The sequence below is a fragment of the Labrus mixtus genome, chromosome 20 (genome assembly GCF_963584025.1).
Source record: "Labrus mixtus chromosome 20, fLabMix1.1, whole genome shotgun sequence".
Lineage (NCBI taxonomy): Eukaryota > Metazoa > Chordata > Actinopteri > Labriformes > Labridae > Labrus > Labrus mixtus.
Window position 1 is genome coordinate 15,903,296 of NC_083631.1, and position 10,663 is coordinate 15,913,958.

The following is a 10,663-nucleotide window of genomic DNA, read 5'->3' on the forward strand; positions in this document are numbered from 1 at the left end:
CGCACAGTTTAATAAGTACGTTTTGTAGCTCCAATACAGCCACTTTAGGTTTAGACAATCAACTTGGTGGTGGCCAAAATGCTGACCTTGAAGCTTCAAAAACCCAGCTGACAGAAATAAAAAATCAAACAAAATATGTTGAGTTTTTACAGATTGGACTATTTAACCCCAGGACAAGTGGTATTCATTTTTCTGTGTAACTCCTGCAAAGAAATCACACTCCTGTTTGACTCTTGAAAAGTAAATACAAGACTTATTAAGTTTAAAAGAGAAATATGTATTGTGTTTACTGGTCAGCAGAGCTGGAGTTCAGAATGAGTCATTACATACTGTGTGATTCTGCATCGATGGGCGGCATTGTCACCAACATCTCAAGACAATTCAACTTCCCGGTCTCTCTTTGTGATTCATCCTTTTTGGCTGCAGCACTATGAAAGGAAACAAATAAAACGCTGCTGTATTCTGCTTACAGCTCCTAAGTTGATGTGGGCATGTGGTATGGACATGTGACTACACACACATTCATAGACACACACACATTGAAAGTGAATGATTCACTCCTCTATTGAGAGAGCCGGTATGAATCATCCTGATCCTAGCTGTGGCTCTTGCATTAAAGCAAACGCTGCTACAGTATGAGTGACCAGATTGTTGATTTAGAGTGGTAGAACCCCCCTCCCCCTCGAGGTCCAATCAGCCCTCGGGTACCATACTCATCCATCCTCATCCGACTTCATTTCTTTCTACAGCAGCTTGTGGAGTGAAACACACAATGTAAGAATGTACAACCGGAAACTACACAGAAATATGCAAGACACATTCAAGGTTAAGATTTGAATTTGGCCTCATTTATTGTTGTAAATCGTTTTCGTCTTTACATTTGCTTGTTGGTCTATATTTTGAATAGTATTACACTTTTAGATTCAGTATTTTTTCTAACTGATATATTGTTTTGTAGCACTTATTAGATGTACAACTAATGCACTCAAAGAGTGTACCACAGTTCAAGTGCCTGTGTACAGTGTCAGGTGTTTGAAAATTGAACTATATTTCTTTTGCAAATGTTCCACTTATTTTATGATTTTATGTGCATTTCTTTTATTTTTTAAAGAGCTAATGAAGGTTTTTGGTAAACAGAAAAAAACGTTATACATTCTTTGTGGAGACTCAAGCAAACTGTAAAAACTTGGCACCATTATTAAGACTTACATGTACGAATAGGTTGCCAATGAATACATACTGTATGCGTACACGCTATTAATACCGCCAACTGATAGGGCCATGTAGCATAACAAATAACATACATGTCTGCTACTCTGAAACTCACATATTAGGTAATAGAAATCAGCGCTGTGCTGAGTTTTTGCATGTACAGTAGGTCTCATCGCGTGCCTCCATTTTAGAGGCGACAGGACATGTAATGTGCTGTAATATGAATTCTTGGGGAGGTTCACTGTGATTCTCTGTCTTACTATTACAAACTCGATACAGAAAGATCAGGACTTTCTCCCCAAAAGAAGCTGAATGTCACCTGTACTTACCTACTAATTTTAAATGCATTGTGTTAATGTGAATTTCTTAGAGTTGATACAAGATACAAAAATACATTATAAATGTACAAAAAAAATTAAAATGTGTGCAAATGAAATGAGCATCTATAATACAATAAACGAGATGACATTGCAATATGTGTCCCACTCTGTTTTTTGCACTAAACAAAGTCAAGATGTGTTAATGTCTGCACAAAATACGAGGCTTTATTCTCTCTGATACTATCTGTCCAGGAAATTTGAAACTTCAAAGAGTGGCCTCTTAGCTAAGCATCGCATAAAACACAAGTGCAAAAAGTTAGCTTTGTCTTCCCAAACTACAAAAGTTCACAGCCCATATGTCCTTTAGAAGATAAAAGGATCAATACTCTGAGCAAGAAATATGAAGCTACTTTGCATATCTTAGCATAGCATAGCATAGCATAACCTTAGCATAGACTAAGACTAGAAAAAAAAACATGGTTGACATGAGGGAAATACTCTCATGTGTCTGCAGGAAATACATTCTTCAAGCTATAGTCATTGGCCACTTAGCATAGCACAGCACAGCATAGCATCCTTTCAAAATCCCTAAAGATCACTTTTTTACTGATCACATTTTTGGCAGGTAGGGACTCTAAAAGAAAAAGAGTAGAAAAGAGTAAAACACATTTTCCATTCCACGTGGTGTTATGCACCAGAATATCCCTGGGCAAAGTGCAGTGACTTCCTGGAGTCAATTCTCATTATCTGGCTAATAATCCCTGCACATCCTCCAAGTGTTACCATTTATTTTTTTGCATGGATAAACAAAAAAGATGACTTTGATGGTGATCTATAGTTACCTTTTGAAAGAACCCCTTTAAGCTTTGTCTTCCTGTGTCCAGTCATTCATCTAGCTAAGCTAACCGACCATGGATGTGGACATTACAGTTACAATCAATCTTCTCATTTAACACTTGCAAGAAAGCCAATATGTAACTATATTTTCTAATGGAAACTCAATCATTTAATTAACTTTTGTGATTAGAATTGTGACAGCCAGAAATAAGCGAGTTTGTGAGCCTGTTGGCTAGTACTCAATGGGAAAAGCACTTTTATTTTTATGATTCCAAAAGTTGGTTGTATAAAGATCTCTGAATCCTCTGAGGAATAGTCCACAAAAGTTGCAAAGACTTCATGTTCGTAGGTTTTTTTCCCCTTCAAACACCCAAAAGCATTTGTGAAAATGACCTCAAGCAAATGAAAATAAAATGGTAAAACCATAAAGTATGGAGTGGCAGATAGGCAGCCAAACCACAGTCAAAAGCAGGACCATATGTTTGTCCCATGGACCCAGAGTGTCGTTCCCTGCAGTCTTATCATCACTTTCAAGGGTTTTGTTCCTGCTCTGAGTCAGAGATAAATCCTCAGCTATAAATCCTACACGGACACAGGGTTAGGAAGTCACCAAACACAGTACAAATGTCTGCAGTCCTGGGGAGAAAACATATAACAGCGGTACTTCAGTTTGAACAGACCAGCGTTCTTGACACTTTGGTGCTGAAAAGCAAAACCAGAATAAGCAATAAGACATGGTTCTGTACAGCTTTTCACTCTCCATGGGATGACAGATCACAGACTACAGAATTTGAATTTGATCAGCAGGGATCGCTGATACAGAGACACTAATCAAACTGCATGTTTCCCTCTATCATGATTTATCAAGACTGCAAGTCAGCTGAAATGGAAAAAGAAGAAGTCTTTTACAGATAAAGGAAAACAGACATGCCCATTATAGAAACAGCAAAAGACATAGTCAAAGATGCTTAGGGTGATTAATCACAAATGTGACTACGTCACTGACTCAACTCATAAAACAACCTCCTACAGCTGTACATAGTCTGGGCTAATGTTTGCAATTTAAATCAATCGTTGCTATATTAAGCTAATGGCAAGCTGTTCAGGAAATTAAGATATTGAATGAAACTTTGAATATATGGAATGAAACTTTGAATATATGGAATGAAACTTTGAATATATGGAATGAAACTTTGAATATATGGAATGAAACTTTGAATATATGGAATGAAACTTTGAATATATTCACTATATTCAGACTTTGTTCAATATATTCAAAGTTTCATTCCATATATTCAAAGTTTCATTCAATATATACATTTCCTAAAAGGCTTGCCATAAAGCCTAATACATTTTTAAAGTTATATGAACAAACAGGTATTTTGCCAAGAGGGTTTACAGCACTGACAAATTACAACCTGTCATCTTTACAGGAAGGAAGGAAGCCATCTTTAAAGAAACTATTCACTTAAATGCTTATCCATTATGTTTAAAAAAATCCCTGGTTTCAAAAGGTTTTTGGTATTTCATTTTTCAGAAACTGATTATTTAAATAATGTCCAGCTCATTGAAAACCCAGATTTATTTCAAAGTCAGTCTGAGTTTGACCTTTACACATCCGTTCCTCAGTTTAAAGCTCCTGCGAGGAACATTGTGTTTGCATTGATTTTAGGGCCCCCTGTGGGCAAAGTGGTACCTCTAAATTTGTCCCATACATGTGTTGAGTATTTTCAACAAATATCATACAGCTTTCGTTTAACAGTAAAAAAGTATTACTCATTGAGAATCTTTGCTGTTTCTGCAGTGAGCTAACATCGCCTCGTCCTACACCTACCTGCAGTTTCAGTTAATAATATTTAACATATAGAAATGATTAGTCTTTCTGATGGTCATGTTTGCTTGAGTAGGTCATATAACGGTTTCAGTATTTATTTCACTCTGTTTCATAACCAGTTAAAACTCCTCAAAGGAACTTTAATGTCCAATTGTTTCGAAAGACTCTTGCCAAGTACGACTTTGAACACGTCTTTTCTGTGTGTAAAGCAAACCAAAGTTTCACAACAGTTGTGGCAGTCGCACAAATACTTTTGGAATGGTATTATGCAACAAAGAAAGCCACAAATTTCCCTAAATTTATCACAAATGTTTGGACAAAAATGAAAGCAAAGCCAAATATACTGCCTCTGGTATTGCTTTGCTGTTGGGGCATTGCTTTGGTCATATACAAGCTTTTCTGTGGACACTTTTATACATGTTGGCACATTTTTGTTCATTTTAACTTCTTGCTTTCATTGCGCCATTCTTTGAAGCATACTACACACTTTTCATTTGCCATCTTTGCTACTCAAAAGACAGTTAATGTTTTCCATGCTTATTCCAGTTCACATATTACAACTGCAGGTTTTCAAATTCTTGTTCTATCTATAACGCACTTAGAGATCAGATGGGATGTTATTCTATCTTGTCTGGAGTGACAATGTCAGGAGGAAGAATATGGTCATATCCCCTAAGACAGGAAGCAGCAAGATTTATGGGAAATGTGGTTCTAGTTGTCTCAGACATAAAACATTATTTGTCCCCCATCTAAATCACACATCTCCGGTACAACCAGCACAGGTTTGAGCGAAATCAAAATGAATGCTAAGACACTGACTAACATCTGTACTGACACATCTTGGACTGCAGCTGCCTCATCTGCACACAATGTGGGCTGACGTCCTGCAGGAGGATATTTTTGGAAAATGGCATCTTTCCACAGAACGGAGGAAGAAGTGGATCTCTGAAGGTCTTTCAATGCATTCCAAATGTTTGAACTTCTTATTGCGATGCTAAAACCAGCAGACAAATAAATATACAAGACACTCCAGAATGAAACATCGCATGTACCAACAGCTGCAGAAACAACCAGAATCTTGAGGGTATTTCTGACTCTTTATCCTATATTATGTTTAACCGCTGTATTCGTACAGGTCTCTGCAGGGTGAGAAATAACAGCTCCAGATCATGTGTGGAAACAATCCGGCGTAGCAGCGGTTAATACAAAAGCAAATCAAACCAATCCAACCCAGGCCTCTCCCATCTGCAGACAGTACATCCCACATGGATAGAAGGGGACCACCCTGTCCCAGATCTCTTCATTTAATGTCTAGAATTGTGAAGAAAGAGTCAAAAGAGATAAAAACACAAACAGAAAGACTCAGAAGAAATCCTTTTGAGTGTGATGCACGCCAGCTGCAGGAGCCCATATCCAGTAACACCTCACTCTGGTGAATAACACACCCCTACAAGTCAAACACACCCGACCACAAACTCTCATCAGTCACACTCATTCTAATTTATCGTGTTGCACTTGTTGCTGTGAGACTTCTAAGGAACCTCAGCAGGAAAAAAAAGGATTTAAAGAAGAAAGAGTGTTTTGTCTTTGTCTAGAAATATTACCCTCTAGGTATAACCACATAAATCTTTCACTTTGTACAGATCCATGAATCAAATCCATGTGTATACAGACCTTTGGTACTATTTACACCTTTGCACAAGAAAATTTAAACATCAAGACAAGTTCAAATAAAGGAATGCTTTTTTAATCACAGGTAATCAACCAGACAAATTACTTCTTAAATAAACTTTTTGATGCTGCGTAATTGTTCCCGTTTGTTTAATTCTCTATTTTAAGATTTTTCCCAAAAAAACATTCAATATGTCTCTGTTAAGGAACTTGTTGAATGTCCATGCATGGATGTGGTTTGCTTGTTTCCTGCTCTGCCGTAAAGTAGTGTGGACAACATAGTTGACTAATGACACATTAGAGTGAGACTCAGTGGGATTTGGTTTGCCCGCATCCATAACCTAACTGTCGCTTCGCATCAAGACGGAGGTAAATTATTTCAGGGCAGGGGAACATTTTTCTTTTCTTTTCTCAGTTGAGCCTGTAATGTATGCAGCCTCAACTTTATGCCCAATGCAACTCATGGTTTTGAATACAGTAGAATAAATTGTAACACCAGGCAGACTGACACAGAAAAATGACTTTTCAATGGGAAAACAAACCAAAACAATTCACAATGCTGGAACTCTGCATCCCACATTTTAAGGATATGCAATGCATGTTTACTTTGTGGGAAATAAGAGTTCTATTTTGCAGCAAATGGTTAAAACCTCCTTGAATACTTTGACATTTTTCCCATTTACATTTCAAAGGAAGATTATTAACATGATGTGTTTGCTTTAATAATTGAATCATGTTTTTGCCAATACCCACAATGGCTGCCAAGTATGATGGCAACAGGAGAATAACACTGTGACACATTCTGCTTCTCTCTCTGTAACAATGTAAATTACTAAATAAAGAAAAGCACATATGGCTCATGTCAAAGTGTCCTCGAGGAAGAATACAAACCCCCAAGTTTCTCCTGATGGGAATGCCATTGTTTGCATAGCGGCGTGTGTGAGAATTTGTGAATTGTAAAGCCCTTCTTCCCTCAGGTATGCTTCATTCTCCATTTACGCAGATGAATATTAAACCAAAACCAGCACTGTGGGGGAATACATCCTAGAGCATGAACAAGATTAATTATACTGTGGTTACATTCTGTCTCTTTTCTCTGTCTATATGGCAATGTGTAACGGAAATGTATTTAAAAATAACATTAAAAATGGTAAAGGATCCCGCCTCAAGTTCTCTGTAAAACAAAATTCCCTGCCAAGGTGAGGTCTGGACCAAAACCTCAATTTGTATATTCTTCAGTAAAAAGTTTTTATTTTTTATTTATTTACTGTATATTTATCCAAGTTTTGAATTTCAATTTACATTTCAAGTAAATCTAATAACATTGTACACATTTTCTTTCGACAGTTTGGACTGGGAACATTTGCTTGAAGTGAGCTAGTGATGGAGACAATACAGAGCAATGCAAATACAGAGAGTAGACTTACTGTACACATAGATACAAATACAGTAAATATTTTCCCTTTTAGCTCTGTGATTTAATTTCTGCCATGTTGAGGTACCTGTTTTTATGTTTCCACATGCTCAAAATGTATTTTTTTTTAAATAGGAAGCAGACAAAAACGATCACACAGAACACGAAGTCTGTGTTCATGTTTGGGAAACACACCTTCTCCTGTGTTTATTTACAAGACAAGGCCTGATTTCTCCTCTCTAATCATCTTGTTCTTTTATCCTCGTTGGACTTTGTATATGACAGAATGATAAACATCTAACACTCATGCAAGAACTAACATATACTTAAACATTTGCATGCCCAGATGGAGCCATCCGCCTGCATGCAGACGGCTGTATCAGCCACACTTGGCAGCATAGATGACAGACGATGATGAGTAAATAACCTCAGGGTGCCCAGGCCCATCAGAGGCATCACACCAGTTTTTTTTTTCTCATGCATCTTTGATGATATAAGAAACAAAGTGAAGGTAAAGTCATCTTACGTCATTACATTGAACTGAGCTTCTTAGCATATTGTTGATATCCGTTACATGGAGCGAAAAAAGTGAAAGCAGTCCCTCCTATGCTTTCTAAACTCCTAACAAAACAAGCAACAGAAATCTGAATCTGATTATAAGCGATGGAAATTCAACAAACAGGTTTTCCTAATTACACTGCTATTCTCACCTTGTTATGGACTCTATTTCTGTCAACAACAATACAAACAGAGAGGTTGTGTTTTTTTCTGCATTGACCCTCAACGGCTGCTGGTAGCGCAGCTGCAGTGTCCAGATGCTTGACTATCCAATGCATGCTTTAAAAAAAAAAGAAAAAAAACCCTGTGTGTTTACTCACAGGATGTGTGGGCAAGCTAACACCTGGAGGGTTCCTGATGAAAAAGGACTTGTGGGTTTTCTGTAGTGTATGATAAAAGGAGATAAAGGGACTTTTGGAAATTGAAAAAAGATAAATGGTTTGGTTGGCTATACTGTACAGTCTTATCCTTTGCAGGGGATGCTGGGGACCCACGTCATGTCCGACTGCATCTGCACCATCCAGGTTGTGTGGGTGACAGTCAGCAGACAGCTCGCTCCGCTCCACAGCGCACCTCGGTCCATTGAACAGACCTGGAAGTCAGTTTTATGATAAGGTATTATCTCCTGCATGTGTTCGGGGTGAGACTGTGACACCGAGACAATAAAATGTACGGCTGTCTCATGGTAGAAGGAATTGTTTCCATTTCTCTCCACTCTTCTGTAAGTAAACACTATTTGGTGTTTCATCATTTATAAAGGCAGCGAATTGGAGATGGCCTACAGGGACTTGCCTCCCTCACCCAATGTTAATAAAAATGCAGTGGCTTTGCTTTTCTACAATGACAAACAAATGATAAAGAAATCCATGAAGAAAAATTCTTAGAAGGAATGGATGTGCCTAACTGATCACAGTATAACATCCCTCAAATGTCTTAAGAGCTTTTCGTCTTTCCTTTGGCCTTTCTTTGTTTCTCAAGGACGCACAGCTCAAAAATTCAAACACGCTTCACTATTCAGACTTTGTGAGTCCTCAACATGACCATCCTTTTGAGGGTTCCTCTAAGCCCTTTTGATAGCTGATTTACCCCCTGTATCATTTCTTCTCTTCACCCTAGATCCTCCCTAAAGTATATAAACCAAACGGAACCCTAAGACCTTTAGGAATCAGCTGACTGGTAGTAACCTCGAGTCAGAACTCTAGACAATTTCAAATCAAAGTCTATAGTCCTGCTGTTCTTCAATGGCTTTGAAAATTGTTTCCTTTCCACCATTTATTTTGTGTTCTTTGTTGCATTTTGACAACTTGACTGTATTGTAGCTCCTCTAACATTTCAGTTTTTTTAATTGTTCTTGTTTTGTAAGGATCATTTTTAAATTGCAGTTATTATTGCTCATTGATTTAAGCCTTTATGGAAGGCACAATTTCTTGTGTTTGAAGTGATCTTAATGGAGAAACTTGCCTCAATCTGCCTCACGTAGCTCTTCTTTGTTTTTTTTTTAGCACTAATAAGCATGCTAACATGATAGATCATGTTAAATCCTTACACAAGCGTTTAACTCAGAGTACCACTAAACCTCATTAAGCCACTAGTGGCTAACTACACCTACTCTGTTACTTCTTTTATTCCTCTTGATGCATCAGAGAAGGACAAAGCAAGCAAAAGTGGCAAACTACCCATGGCAAAGATTCTAGTGACTGTTCTGCCCCCACTCATCCTTTAGCCACACTTTTTCTTGTCTCCCTGGAATGTTCGGGTTCTTTTTTATTGATGCTGTGTTTATATTTCATTAGGTTTTTTGTGCGAGGGAAAGTTAATCACTTTATAGGATTTCATTACTCTTTTATTGTTACATAAATTTTTATTGGCCCTACAAACTCTCATTGTTCGTCCTGTCCTTTAAAAGTGGGAATTTTAACCTTTTGCTTGTGGAAATGAATTACCTCATTCCCAACATCTGTTTTGTACACTTGTCTGGGACGGCGGATACAACTGAGCATGGACAGAAAGAGGACTTTGATTGTTGATGATTTTAAATGTTAAGTGCAGAAAGATAAGCTCGTACATCTTACATCAGGGTAAGGTCCTCATTCCTCAACTTGGAGGGGGTTCAAACTGAAGAGACAGAAATAAAACTCAATACAAATGCCTTCAATATCCTCAGCTGTCATAACAAGAGTGCCCTTTAACGTGATTAATTACTACTAGTTGTTGCTGAAATGTGCTATATAAATAAACTTATCGTGCCTTGCCTTACTATTTTTTTCCCCGACAAAAAAAAAAAAGTTCAGAATTGTATGCAGTCTAAAGAATTTCACTCTGGAAGTATATATTTCTTCTTGGTCTTACAGGTTTCTGTGAAACATTCTTTTTGAATTCATATAAAATATATATTCATATTTTTAAACCCATTTTGATTACATATAAAAACAAAGATCTGAACTGTGCATGTTACTAATATTGGTGGCTTTGTTTATTAGCTGACGCCCTCATGTTGTTATTCAGCTAACCAGGACTGCATGACAACACAGTTCAGGAAAAAACAAGTATTAAGCAATTGCAGAATCAATATATCTAAGTATGAGGAATTTCTGCTGCTCTAAAACACAAATGAGAAAAATAATACAATAGCTTGTAAAACTTGGGATAGAATTATACATCTTTTGCCAATGTGTTTTTGAGATGTCGTACAAAGCATTGCATGTATTGATGAAACACTTCAGTAGAAAGCTTGCTTACTTCTTACCATCTCTTACCAGCACTTAGGTTATGTTTGAGAGCTCATTACCTGAAAAACAAAAATCCCACACATGCATT